At 43.3% G+C, this 13,807-nt stretch overlaps 1 protein-coding gene across 1 annotated transcript in view; it reads left to right on the top strand.

Moving 5' to 3' along the window:
* The window catches only part of SORCS3 (sortilin related VPS10 domain containing receptor 3), a 2,496,310-nt gene that overhangs the window by 561,455 nt on the left and 1,921,048 nt on the right, over window positions 1-13,807 (top strand). The window lies entirely within an intron of this gene.

Here is a 13,807-nt window from a genome sequence, read left to right as displayed (position 1 = left end):
AATCAGTGGGCAGGGTCGTGACGAGCTCAGCTTGTCATGAGCACAGCTCCACTGTGCCTCATGATGAGCTGGGCTCGTCACGAGCACCGCGGCGCCGCACCCCCCCGCGCCGTGGGGGAATTACCCCCGCGGCAAAGGGGTTGAGGTAACCATGTTGTTTCTAATCTAGCATTCCCTATGAGTGTTTGCTTTTATTTTTTTTTTAAGCAGCATATTACTCTTATCAAGTGCATAATTTGAATTGAGCCACATTCAAGTGTTTATAGCGGGCACAATTAGGTTGTAGCTGAAGGCAGTGCGAGTTTCTCTCAGTGGGGCAGTATGGTGTTCAGTGGGGGAGACGATGTAGCACTATGGCCAGAGCTGTCGAATTTGGAACTGGGGAACCGGGTTCAGCCTTCATGACCAGTCCACCAGACCACTCTACTGAGGGAGCACATTCCCATGCTAGACCTTAGAAGGCCCCACTAGACCTTAGAAGGCTTGATGCCTTAGCACAAGCAGGTGTACCCTAGTGGTGTCAATTATGGGTTAACCTTGAAGGCCTGTCCACCACAATCCATACTGAAGTTCATCTCCAGTCTTGCAGGCAGGTCTACGAAGCAGCACACCCTAGAGCAACAGTGATCCAGTCGCTGTGACTCTGTCACTGAGGTCACATGAACCTTGAGCAGGTTAGGGCGATGCGAATGGTGTGAGCGCACTGGGTACCTATTTCGGGTGGGTGCGTAGTGTTTACAAGTATATTATGGTTTAAAAAAAACTTGCTGCCTCCTTCCTGGCCTCCAGCAATTTTCAGAAACAATAAAAATGTCATGATAACTTCGGTGATTAATGTTCTTCCTAGAGAGAGATCGGAGTTTTGTCTAGTGGAAGGGTTGACTCCTGGAAAGGTAGCACAGAGGGTTAATGTGCCGGCTGCAAAGAACATGTACCATGCAGATCACAAAGTGCACTGCTTTAATGGGGGGACCATGATGAATGGTCATTTAATGTCAGCTGTAGATGATAGATCCCTGAACAGTGTCATATATGTGCATGTTTGCATTGTGCTGAGGGGATTACCAGGTAATTGTTTACGCAGCTCTCTGATGGATGTCACATGTGGGTTTTCTGAGTCCCCAGATAGATCATGCAGTCTGTGTGTTCTCTTTAGTACTGCCAGTCACTGGTGCATTCAACTGTGTAGCCTTGGACCGTGTCATGTATGTGCATGTAACTTGCATGATCGAGGTAACTATTAGCGGCAATACTACGTGTCTCTCGGACCTCTTTAAAGTGCTCGCCATCCTTTTTCCCCAGCAATCCCCCCTCCCCTGGGGCGGCAATCGGAGGGGTAGCCCCGGGCGCCACAAGCTCTAGCTACGCCTCTGGAGCAAACCCCCTTGTAAAACCCCTCATTGCTCATTCAGGTCCATCTCTATCAACTAATGTATTGTGAGTCCAAGTCTCACAGTGTAGTTCTACAACGTTTAGAATTGAGCTAGACATCCCCATGTGTATGTTTAACCAAAACATAGATGGATCCACTTGATCAAGTGCTGTATTACACTCCCTGAAATCTACTTGCACGCATTTACCTGGAAAACCATTGTATATTCAATTAAAATTTGCAACAATAAAAATCTGTACGGAGAAAAACATTCTGCGGATCATCTTGTAGATTTCTAACGAGGCTCCACATGCCCTTCTTGAGGTGCCAGAGTCATTTATATTCAGAATTGCAGACGCACAGAGAGCAGTTCTGACTGCTTGAAAGGTGGGACTCTAACTTGATATCCTTCATCCAATTGGAACAGATGCCAGTGCTTCCCCCATATTGATTGGCAAATAAGCAGTGACGTTGGAAGGGGGGTGCGGTGGGTGCAGACCGCCCCGGGTGTCATCACTGGGGGGGGGGGTGACAAAATGGCAAACATATGTGTTTTAAACTCATAATTTTGCCATTTTGTCAAGCCGGGGGTGACAAGAATTTTTCCGCACCCGCTACCACCTGACCTTGCTATGCCACTGCAAATAAGCAGCCGATGAGAATGGCTGTGGAGGGCCGAAAAAAGATTCCACTCCTTAGGTGGACTTACAGTATGGAATCGATGATCACCACTGGCACAGTATTCTTAAACAATCTTTGCAGAAAACAGGAAGGTATGGTCAGCAACATTCAGGACCAAATCATGCGTGAAACTATAGCCTTGTTCCAGCTGTAAACTCCCTTCCCATAGAAATGGCATTACAAGCTGTTGGGTTTGACCACACCAATAAATTCCTGCTGTTGGAACATTAGGGCACAGTTCCATCTGTCAAAACCAGATGGAATTAATGCTTGCAGAGACCAATGCAATAATTTCTCAACCCTCATTACTGGGCGATTAGCTTGGAAGTGCACAGTAATGGTGTTGTAATACTGCACAGTACTGATAATAGCAGGTGCAGAGATGTCCCTAACACAGTTACTGTTCAACACATGACGAGCCCTAAGTATAATGTTAATGTGGAGTCAAAGTAGAAGAATTGTTTCTGAAAACAGGGCTCTCAAGAGGGAAAGAAGCCAAAAACAAAGCCACTCCCTTGAAGGCAGTGATTCGTGTAATGCCTCTTCAACCATTGGTACAACCATTACTACAACTATAACATCAATAATCTGCTTGACCACTTTGTTTTACAAGGTGTTCCTTCCGGTGGCCCCAGAAATGAGTGAGGTTGTCACAGGGATAATGAAAACTACTTGGCTCTGAAATAGGCAACGCAACACAGGCTTTGTCTGCCAAGATTCATTTCTCCACGACTCAGGAAAGAGCTAATGGCTGCATTTGTACATGAGAGACATCTCCCACAGATGTATCTGATGTGAATTAGTTAGATGTAAGGGTCAAAAGGTGCCAGAATTGCAGTATTCTTCTCCTCTATCCAACCACATTCAGCTCAATCACAAATGTGTGAATATTGATGACTAATGGCAATAATGTAATCAGGGCTTTAAATGGGCCGGGTCCTGCCAGTGCTCAGCACCGTCAGTTCTAAAAAAAACAGGTGTTGAGACGGGTCCCTGTTGGGCTCTCCATTTGTGCTCCGTTTGTGATCTCTCCCTCAGGGTAAAAAGCAATTCTTAACTCTGCAGCAGTGCCACCCTTCACTGCCTTTGATGCAACTTCAAAGAGACTTGTTATAGTTCTTTCACAGTCTCAACATTTCTAAACCATAGTTGTTACTTATTTATCTTATGCAACTAACAACCATTGTCAAAACCAATAGTCCTGGCTTGTTGTAGGTGTAATGTTACTTGGCAATGACAGAAGCAGTAAAATCCCAGTCGGGTGGCACACTATGCTAAACACAGATGTTTTGCTTACCTATTTTTAAGCCACACCCTTAATTACATCAGCCATCAGTGGCGGCTCCTCCATTATGGTGGATGAGCATCTCCCGCCTGCTGAAAGCCAGCTGAGGCAAGAACAAATAAAATGATAATAAAACGTTTTTATTATAATTTTATTTTGCATCCTGCCAGCTGAGCCGAGGGAAGGGCGGGGACATCTACAGTGACGCTGCAGCGTCAGGGAGGAGGGGGGAGTGGTGGGCACTGCTAAATGCGCATGATGGTTTGGCAGGCCACGCACTTAGCCTTTCTCCACCTGTGTTGTACAGCTGGGTGGAGAAACCACCACAGGCTCCCAGTCCAAGTCTAAGCGTCGAACCGAGGCGCTCGGACCAATCCCAGCGCATGTGAGTAGCGCTGAGATTGGGAGCTGTGAGCCTATGCAGTGTGCACCAGGTTCCTGACATGGGCGCGAGGATCGGTAGGAAGGCGGCAGTCGTCGGAGAAAGGTAAGAGCAGTTTTTTTATTTATTTTTTCTGTGCCTTTTTTTGTGTCACCCCTTCCCCCGGACCACTTCACGGTATCAGTGGCCGCTCCTGTAAGCCACGCACCTTTGAGAGACCCCCCCTCAGTTCTTTCATCCCACTTAAAGCGTGAATGTAGATCTACTTGGCATATTCGTATGCACATGTGTCATCATATTAAAAAAGCGCTGGCAAAGCCATTAGGGCCTGTTTTACCAAAGCTTTTTCACTGCCGCAATTGGCTTTGCCACTGTCACATTCTAAATTGCACCAGCATCGGCAAAGCCAATAATAAAGACCAGCCATGATAAAAGTATGAGAAAGAATGTGAAAATACTGTTTTCTACACATTCAAGTTGGCAGTCATGTTGTGCGGCATAAGATGATGACGCAACACAGTGGCTGCCTGGAAAGCATGACAATATTGCTTTCTATACTTTATATGCACTCAAGTTTGTCGCCACGTTGAGTTATGCAATGGGGCAGTTTACTAGTTCAAAAGTGCCTCCAGCTGTATAGGAATTGGGTAGAGGTACTAACGCTTTTGACCTAACTCAGCCCGGAAGAGAAAATATATCACACCTTGTGTTTGACCTGAGGTGAAATTCGATTCAGAAAAAGCACAGAATCAAAGTGAACTTAATTTATATGAAAATGATAAGAAAGTAACCACCCACGCATAGCATAACCAGGAAATGCATGTAATTATATATGATGCCTAAATGTGGATCAGCCCACACCAAAAAACAAATCAATGAACTATAAAGAGTAGAAAACCAAGCAATCAGAATTGATCCAAAACCAGACAAAAGCTGCCCTAAATACTATAACCATCATAAAGAGTGTCAGTCAATCCTCAGTAAATACCAATATTGCCGGGTGAAGTATCTACTGCTTGCACAATTTCCACACTGTCGGAGATTCAGACCTTGAAATGAGAGATAATATGGTCATACCATGTGTACTTCCCTTTTCCCGCCCAAGTGTGCACACTCATATTGTTTGTTTCCTATCCACAATTGGACCCAGAATTTACATAATGGAAATTGTGTAGACAAACATCCATTGGGTGCTCTATTTTACCAGACCAGTTATAATCTCAGTTTGGACATGACATTTAATTTGGGCTTGAATCAGTATTTAGGAAAACTCATTATGAGGTCTTATGGATGACTCATAGTTATATACAGGATACACTTCAAATTAATATGCACCACAAGTAAAGACTTCTGGAGCAAGATCCTAGGTGTTTTACAAAATTGTTTATCTCCTCACTACATCCCGAAAAGAAAACTCGAGTCTAAGAATATAATTTCAATCTGCCAGTCGAAGTTCCACTCTTACAATTGTGGAGGTATAGCTCATAGAGCAGGGAATAAATCTATGAAACATTCATGATCTCGTTTTGCAAACACCTGGAGACTGGCTTGGTCACACAAGAATCTGACAACCTGTAAGAGACCCCCGGACTAACAATCTGATTAACCTACACTTGGAAACCTACCTGCAGTCCCCGCACAAGACACAATTTATATTAAGCCCTGCCTGTAAATATATTTCTGCTGATCTCCTAATTTTGAGTGACAAACAGTTTAACGATCCTTAAGACCCAAATGGAGTTTGATGTTGTTTAGCGGATGTCCACTCTGTATAAATTAGCACTGATGCTTTATCTCACTAAAGTTTGGGTCTCTGGAAAGCATTGTACTTTTCTAGGATGATGTATTTCAGTTGAACAAGACAGCTTATAAATATAATAATCAATTTTCGCAAGATGGATGCGAATTCCACTCCATTGTTACAAAGAACCTCCCAACGGCAATTCCCTTTCTCTCTCTTGTGCATGTTTGTTACTGAAAGAAGGGCAATTCCATTTCTCTCCCTGTGCATGTTTGTTGCTGAGAAATTAAGTGTACACTTATATTGGGGAAGTACTTCAACATTAGGTTTAAGTGTAGGACTTTGAACTGCACACAAAGTATACATTGTGGTCAATTTGAGTCATTAAGTGAAACACTTTCACTACAGTTAATAGAAAGTTGTTTGTATAATTCAATTTCTAAAATATTGGCCTAAAACAGACATTTTGAGGTGGTACCTGTGGGTGAGGATCCTTTTATGTCATCCAAAAGATTCCAGTGGCCTACTCTTCACCACTCAGATCTTCTTGGGATATCTCACTTTGATAGAATTTGTATTGATTGGGAAGCAGAGGGCATCCTGTAATATTGCTTCTCGCTCTCCATTCTAATGTATAGTCTGTCCAAAAGGACCACAGTTAGGCTGGCAAAGCACCTTCAGGCCAACTTCCAAGGGTCCAGGTTGCAACACTTGGGGGGACAAGGCTCATGGTAGACAGGGTCCAGGTACTGGGTTCAAGGGGGTTGGAGCCTTTTCTGTCTGAGGCTGTGATCAGGAGCACATCCAAATAGCCCTTGGAGTCACTCTGGTGGTCCTGGGTTCAAGATGCAGGTCCAGTCCTTCTCACTCAGGCAAAAGAGCAGCAGGGCAGCAAAGTGGGTGCCACAAGGAGTGCTACAGGACCACTAGTAGCATTTAATGTACATGCAGTACCACTTTACTAAACATTTATAAGTAAATTAAATGTGCCAATAGGGTGTAAGTCAATGTCATAATGTTTAAAAAAGAAAGCACAAGCACTTTAGCACTGGTTGGTATGGTAAAGAGCACAATGTCCTATGAGCCAACACAAACGGGTTCAGAAAACATAAGGCTGATGGCAACATGTTTGGGGATGACCCTACAGAAAGGGCCAAGTCTAACACCCACAGAACATGTAATTTCCTGTTTTTCATATTTTACGTGGCCTGTAGCAGAACCTCTCTTGCATGAGGCCTAGTTCAGGAATAAAATGTTTTGTGAAAACTGTTGTTGGAAGGTGGGTTATTGGTAGGGGCAAATGTAGGTCTGCCAATGGCAATAAGGCCACTAACACATGATAGGACCCAGCATAGGTCTTAGAAAATTATTCCCATGCTCAACCCTTGGTAACGTGGCTGCGAGCAGACAGGCTTAACTTCAAAGACAGGTATGTAAAGCATTCAAAAACACCATTTCAGTAAATAATTAAGACACAACACAAAATAAAAATCCAACGCCAATTTATAAAAATATGTAATATATTTATCTTTTAAATGACACCAAAACGAAAAAAATCCCCTGTAGGGAACCAGAGTTATGAATTTTTAAAGATTAGTCACTTTCTAGTGCTTAGAAACCAACAGTGCCCCTTTTAGTCATTTCGTTTTCTCTGACAGGGACACACCTTTAGAAGCGGTTCTGGAGAATACCTCACCACTGTGCAGTGCTGCCTTCTCCAGCAGGCAGGTCCAGTTAGAACTCCTTCCTGAAGTTGTGCTTGCGGGTCCCAAAGTATCCAACACACAGTCCAAGGTTGTGGAATCTCCAAGAGGGTCCTTGAAAGTGTGAAACTTCAATTCCGCAATCCACTTGAACAAAACCCTTTCAAATCCACTGGTACTCCAGGCTGGGGATTCTTTGTGGGGATGTCCAGGTGAGCTCTGTTAACCTGTAGTTTGCAGGGAGTCTACTTCTTAGTCCTTTTGTAGCAAGGTAATCCACAGGGCTGCAGTTTTCAGATGACGCAGTTTTCAGAGGTCAGGCCTTAGAAGTCTTTGCACAGCAGAACTTCGCAGCAGGGCACGTCTTGCTTCAAGTAAGTTTCAAGCAGCAGATCTGGAGGGCTCTGCCCCTCTCAGATACTTATTCAAAATTTGCTGGGTCAAGCCACAGGTCTCTTCTGACCAATGAAAGCAGGGTAACACCTCATAGTTATGACCACATCCGACAGAGTGTGGCATTATGTTGTCCCAGAGTGCATCTTTCTTCCAAATCCATAATGGCTGATTTTCCAGCAAGGAGGTAAGAGCTGGCTAAACACACCCCCTGGGATGGCTTATTTCCATGGACTCTCCCCCTACCATCTGCACATACCTTCCTTAAGCCTAGCCCTGACTCTGGGTCAAGAGTGTCAAAGTGAAACTGAAACCCAGGCCTCCCCTCTGCCTTTGAAGAGCATAGTTTACGACTCCACCTCCTGGCCTTGCATACCTCTAGACCAGCACACTGCCCTCCCAGCAGAGTGGTGCTTTATCACCTCTTCAAAGCAGCCTGGCTAATCCACTTATCTCTGACCAATCAGGGCAGACCACTGGAAGGCTGGATTTGGACTACAAACAAGAAAGTCTTATAACTTCTTGTATGTACACGTTAGCAGAAATTCAACAATATAATATTGTTGGATTTACTACTACCATTCTGGGAAGTCTTTGAATGGTCCGGCTAGTCCTCTCCTCTCAATATTTACTAATCAATAACTTCCTACCATGTTAACCTATGGGCCATGGGGTTTGCAATGGGGAAAATGACTTGGGTCAGTTTTCTAGCACCAGGGCTTATAAAAACATATTTTATAAGTATTTCCCTAATCTCTACAGGACCCCCACCCCCTGTGCAGCTAAGGGAGACTTTAGGGGTTCTGAATCTGCAGAAATATTGCAGATCTTCCTTAACCAGGTTTTCTAGCATCAAAGTCGAATTTGAGCAGCTCTTTACTTTTTAAAAGCAGTCCTGGCAACCAGGGCAGGTTTTAAACTGACCCCAGGCTTCAGCAGAGCACACATGCAAGTGCAGAAAAGCTGCTGGCCTCTAAACTGCCGTGCCCCAGGATACTGGGGACCTCTAGGTAGTTTCAATCCCCTGCCATATTATATATAAATCTAATGTGTTCCTTTCAGCTTGGCACTGGCCCTGGGCCTGGTTAGGCAGAGCCCAGGGTCAGTCAGAGTCAGTTACCACCAGTTCCAGTCAGCAAAAAGTTGGGGGTGCCCAGGGCACAGGATGACTTTGCAACAACTGTGAAATTAGATGCATGGTGCACATAAGCCACCTAATGTGTGCTCACAAAAATTGGCATCTTGCAATAAAAAAGTATCACATGGACACCCTTCTTCCCCTAATATGCATAAATCTATAACAGACCCACCAGGACACATGTTGCATCACACGATATTGGTACTGCTCACACAGTATCTCAGTGAGGAGCTGGTAACACACTGTGGAAGATAATGTGTGTTCCAACACACTGTGTATAGCAGGTTTCCTGCTCATATTTGGAATCTCTGTGGGGGCGCTTTGGGAGCATTGTAACCTCCACAGAACACCAGCAGCAGCTACGAAAACTTTTTTTTTCTTAACTTTTTAGGTCTAGTCTAAGCCAGTCCGCATGCGCTGCTCTGCGAGACTTATTGTAGACGAGTAGCGAATAGAAGCCCCACCCACTCTCCGTCCATGTTTGCCATTGGCTTGTGTTATTGTCTGTCCTAAATACTTACTTCTGATTCATCAATAGGCTTGTTAGTCCCTCCTTAGTACCGCCTCCTCTTCATTTGTCACACCCCATGGTGACTGGCCCCTTTACTTCGAGTGTTACACAGTATGTGTTATTTACACTGTGAGCACTATTTTCTTTAATGAAGTTCTCCTATTGCCTTCTTTACTCCTCCTCTCCTGTTGTCGTGCTTTTCCCCCGCCCGCACTCCCGTTTTCCATGCCTTCTTGCCCCCGCCTGCCCATCGTCCATGCCTTTTTCCCCCCGACCTCCCGTTGTCCGCGATTACTACCATTTGCAATACAAATGCGAGACCTATTGCATTGTAAATGCTTGTTTGATGGTGGAGCGGTCGAGCGCTTGGCGCAAATCCCCATCCTCTCTTTTTGGCGCCATGCGTCATTGAAGTAATAGACGGAAGACCCCACCCCTCACTAAAACCTCTGTTTAAGACTCCTCCTCTGTCACTGTGAGGTTTAGCTCGAAGCCTGCTGTATTGCGCATAAGAATTATATATATTATGTTAGAAACAATTAGCCAATATCCGACTCCCAAGTCGGAAAGACATTTTACCAAAACATCATTATTAACAATCAGAGAATCACACATATTTGCGAGGTTAAGAATGAGAAAAGAGTTAGCTCACAGATATGTTCTGACTATATTAAAATATTTTATTTCTTTATGGTTGACGATAGGGATGCTGCGAAGTGCCCACTGACAGGAATTTCAATAGGACAGGCATTACATGCCAAGAGGACGCTCAGTGGGAAATCTAAATTACCTAAACGAAAAAAAATGCAGGTTTCTTTACACTTCACAGAGTATCCATTGTGCTCGCTGTTGAGATGAGAATTTGTTATTGATATGTTAGTTTAACCACTGAGCATTACACTGTCGCGTTTATTGACACCAGCAATGTATCTGCCAGACAAACAATTAACTTTGTCCTTCCCGCAAGAACAATAAATGTACTCTGAAGGTGATATCTCTGTGTAGGCTTAAAACGAGATTCTCTCTTCGGTGTTTCTCGAAACATAAAAGATCTCTTGTAAGCCAGCCTTCTGAGATAAGGCAGCACCGAACTCCTGTTATGATCTCTAGCCGAGCTATAATGGCTTCCCGGCGTCCATTTTCAGCATCACTTTTCCCTTCGCTTGCCTGATAAATGCGCCCTGACAAGAGATATGTAGTTGTGTTATTTTCCATTGTAAACTTCGTGTCTCTGATAAAAGTTCCCTTCTCCCCACATGGTGGAAATGAGCATTGCGCGGGATGTGGGAGCGGTTTTGCTCTTCGGGTTATTAATTAGACTCTGTAAATGTATAGACAGCACCAGTGGTCAGCTATATGTTAATCTCAATGCTGAACAAGCAGGTTTGCTCGAAATAGAATAGATTGCACGCGATCGGTATTGGCCTCTCATCCTTCTACCTGGCGGGATCAAGCGTCCTGCTAAAAAGGATGTCTACTTGATGCATGAGAGGCGCTTCCTTTGACTTGTCGACGTTCAGCTCTTCTAAGGATTTTTTCTCTCTCTCCGTTAAACTCCAGCCAAAGAAATGTAATGCCTTCATACCCTGACTTGCTGGAAACAAAGGCCTGTACATCTAATTGTGTCTATGCAAATCCTTCCGCCAATTTAAAGTTGGCAAGAACTCCAACAAGGTTTAATGAACGAAAGTCATTTTCCTTTATAGTAAAAGTTTATGGCCCTGAAAGGTCTTTGCTCCACTGAATATGCTTACAGGCTAAAGATTGTGCTATGATTTATAGGTGCGTGTCTTCTGAATCACAGGAGCTCCCCCGCCTCCATGGTACCCTCACATGATCACAAAGAGGAGATCCTCCCTGGACATTTTCTTTCTGGAGAGAGGTTTCGAAAGGCCGATAAAATGCACACTACATGCACAATGACTGACACAGCCAAGATCTGTGTCTTAGAAACGATAACTACACATCCGCATATGATTCAAATAATTTATTCTAAACCTTAGTGAGTTTCTGCACCGCTTTGTGGTTGTCGTGGATGCAGAAGTAAACAGTGAAACATAAATATTCTTTATGGAAAGGGCCATATGATACAAACAAGAAGAAGATCTAAGGCAAGAGGTGAAAGGTGGATGGAAAGGGACATCTGATTTCAGCTCCATATTGTAAATTAGCAATTATTACTATGGAAGTGCTATCAGCGCTAATTAGTAGCTCCTTCATGGAATATTGAAGAACCTTTATATGAGGAAGGTATTGAGAAACTTCCTCTTCCTACTCTGTTACTCATTGCACCACTGCACATTTCGTGCCTGCGAATTGTGAAGAGATATTACCTCATTTTCAAGATGGTTTAGCCCCATTCACATGAGGGAATGCCTTTGCCCCATGGCATATTACAGTGCAGCACAACCTCTAAGGAGGCTCAAGGATTGACCAGTTCCGAAGAAGGGGAGCACATTTAGTTACCTCACCACACAATGATGCCCTGTGAAAAGGAGGTTGAGGATTCTAAAGATACAGGCCCATACTGCACTCCCTTCAGATTAGTTTTACTTCCTGATCCCTTTAAAAGGCATGTTACATCTGCCAACAGTAAAAGACAGCGTGGCAGTGTGAACAACCACCCTGTCTTTCACTGCTGTGTTCAAACTAAGCAAAGCTTAGCTAATACTGAAGGAGTGAGAACATGCACTGGAGATAGCATACATGATTTTGTGTAATGAAGTTCATGGTGCTGGTCGACACCTTGCATGCAATGGCAATGACGAGGACTATACATTCTTGGCAACTAAAACAACATTAATATTAGCAATACTGTCTATTTACTACTATTACTACTACTACCACTACTACTACTACTACTATTATTACTACTACTACTAATAATAATGATGATATTAATTATAATAATACTAATAGTAGCAAATCTTCCTTTTCTGAATGGTCAACCAAAATTTCTCCCTATTGTCTGGACACTATTTTTGCCAGCATTAGGACTAGTCTTTGCCAACTTTACCACTGCTAAACAGTTGTAAACAACTTGTGTGTCTCCTTTAAAACATTTGATGTACAATGGGACAGCCTGTTTGGCCTGCTTAACTTCCCTATACGTCAATTGTAAATTGTGCCTAATGTGTACTTATAGCAAGGAGAATTAAATATACTTGGGCTACAGTGTGTATTTACACCACCTAAATATATGACACAAATATATGCCTGCCAGGAACACCACAGTGCTCTGGCTGGGCTGCAGTTTAAATGCATTGGAGTGACACATTTCAGGTAAAAACACATTTGGTGTGTAGGAAAACTCTAAGTCACCCCTAAAGTAGGGCTTCTAAGCCCACAGTTCAGGGAGCTAACATATAAGAATAGGATACGTATCATATTGAGGTTAGTATGCCTTCCAGATGAAATGAAAGCTAAGAGCAATTTTACTGAACAGGTCTTGTAGAGTTTTCTCTAAGTAAACTTTGATGGGAAGAAATCTTAATTCCCTATCTCTGCTTAGGTAAAGGCTAAACACATGCTTCAAAGTTATTTTCTGCATAATTTATAAAATCAGATTTAATGGCAAAATCAGATTATTGATAATTTAAGAAGGAAAGTAACTTTGTACAAATGTATTTTATGCTGACTAAGCCAGAACTGGCATAAAACCAGTTCAGACACTCTTCACAACGCCACGGCTGACATACACATTCCAAGCTAGAAAAGTTAACAACCCAGGCTCAGAGGACAATCCAACCAGAAAAGGGCTAATGTTTTTTAACTGCTGACCACTTAGCAAGGATTGGTTCTCTAGGATTGGACAGAGGAACAGTTGGCAGAACAAAGGGTAGATTTATCACTACCTCTTTTGACTTGAAGATGTCGTGAAGTGCTTCTCCTGTCCATTTGGAGAAGTCTCCCAAGCAGCTGGGCTTCAATCTCTTTAGGAGGTAAAGCATTTTCCCCCTGTCAGGTGAAAAAAGAGCTCCTCCAAATAGGGGAATGGCTTAGGAGCTGAAGACAGGCCTGTTTGATGACAGCTGAGTGTTGCCATCTTGAAACAGGGACTCCCAGGTAATTGTACCATAAGGCAAGGATGAAGTGCTGCAAAAGATAGTGACGAGGATTAAGAGGTGCCTGTGGCATGAATGTATGACTTTACAATGCATATATTTACAATGCATGCCTTTACAACACAGTTTTTACATCGCAACATCCTTTACAATGCATTCTTTTACATTGCATGCCATTACATCGCATTTTCAGAAACTACCTTTACAACGCATTCCATTACATCGCATTATACCTATACAATGCATACCATTACAATGCATACCATTACATCGCATTTAAGGTAAGTGTTGGATAGTATAGGGGTAATAATTACTATTCTAACTCTAGTGAGTGCAACAGTAGGGTAAGTGTCGGATAGTGTAGCGGTAAAAAAATACTATTCTAACTCCAGTGAGTGCAACAGTAGGGTTAGTGTTGGATAGTGTAAGGGTACTATGCGTTGTAATGGTATGCATTGTAATGACTTGCGATGTAATGCCTGCGATGTAATGACATGCGTTGTAGTGACATGCGATGTAATGGCTGCATTGTAATGA

The sequence above is a fragment of the Triturus cristatus genome, chromosome 1_2 (assembly GCF_964204655.1).
Source record: "Triturus cristatus chromosome 1_2, aTriCri1.1, whole genome shotgun sequence".
Taxonomy (NCBI): Eukaryota; Metazoa; Chordata; class Amphibia; order Caudata; family Salamandridae; genus Triturus; species Triturus cristatus.
The sequence above is the reverse complement of the archived record's forward strand: the minus strand, read 5'-3'. Positions and strand labels throughout refer to the sequence as shown.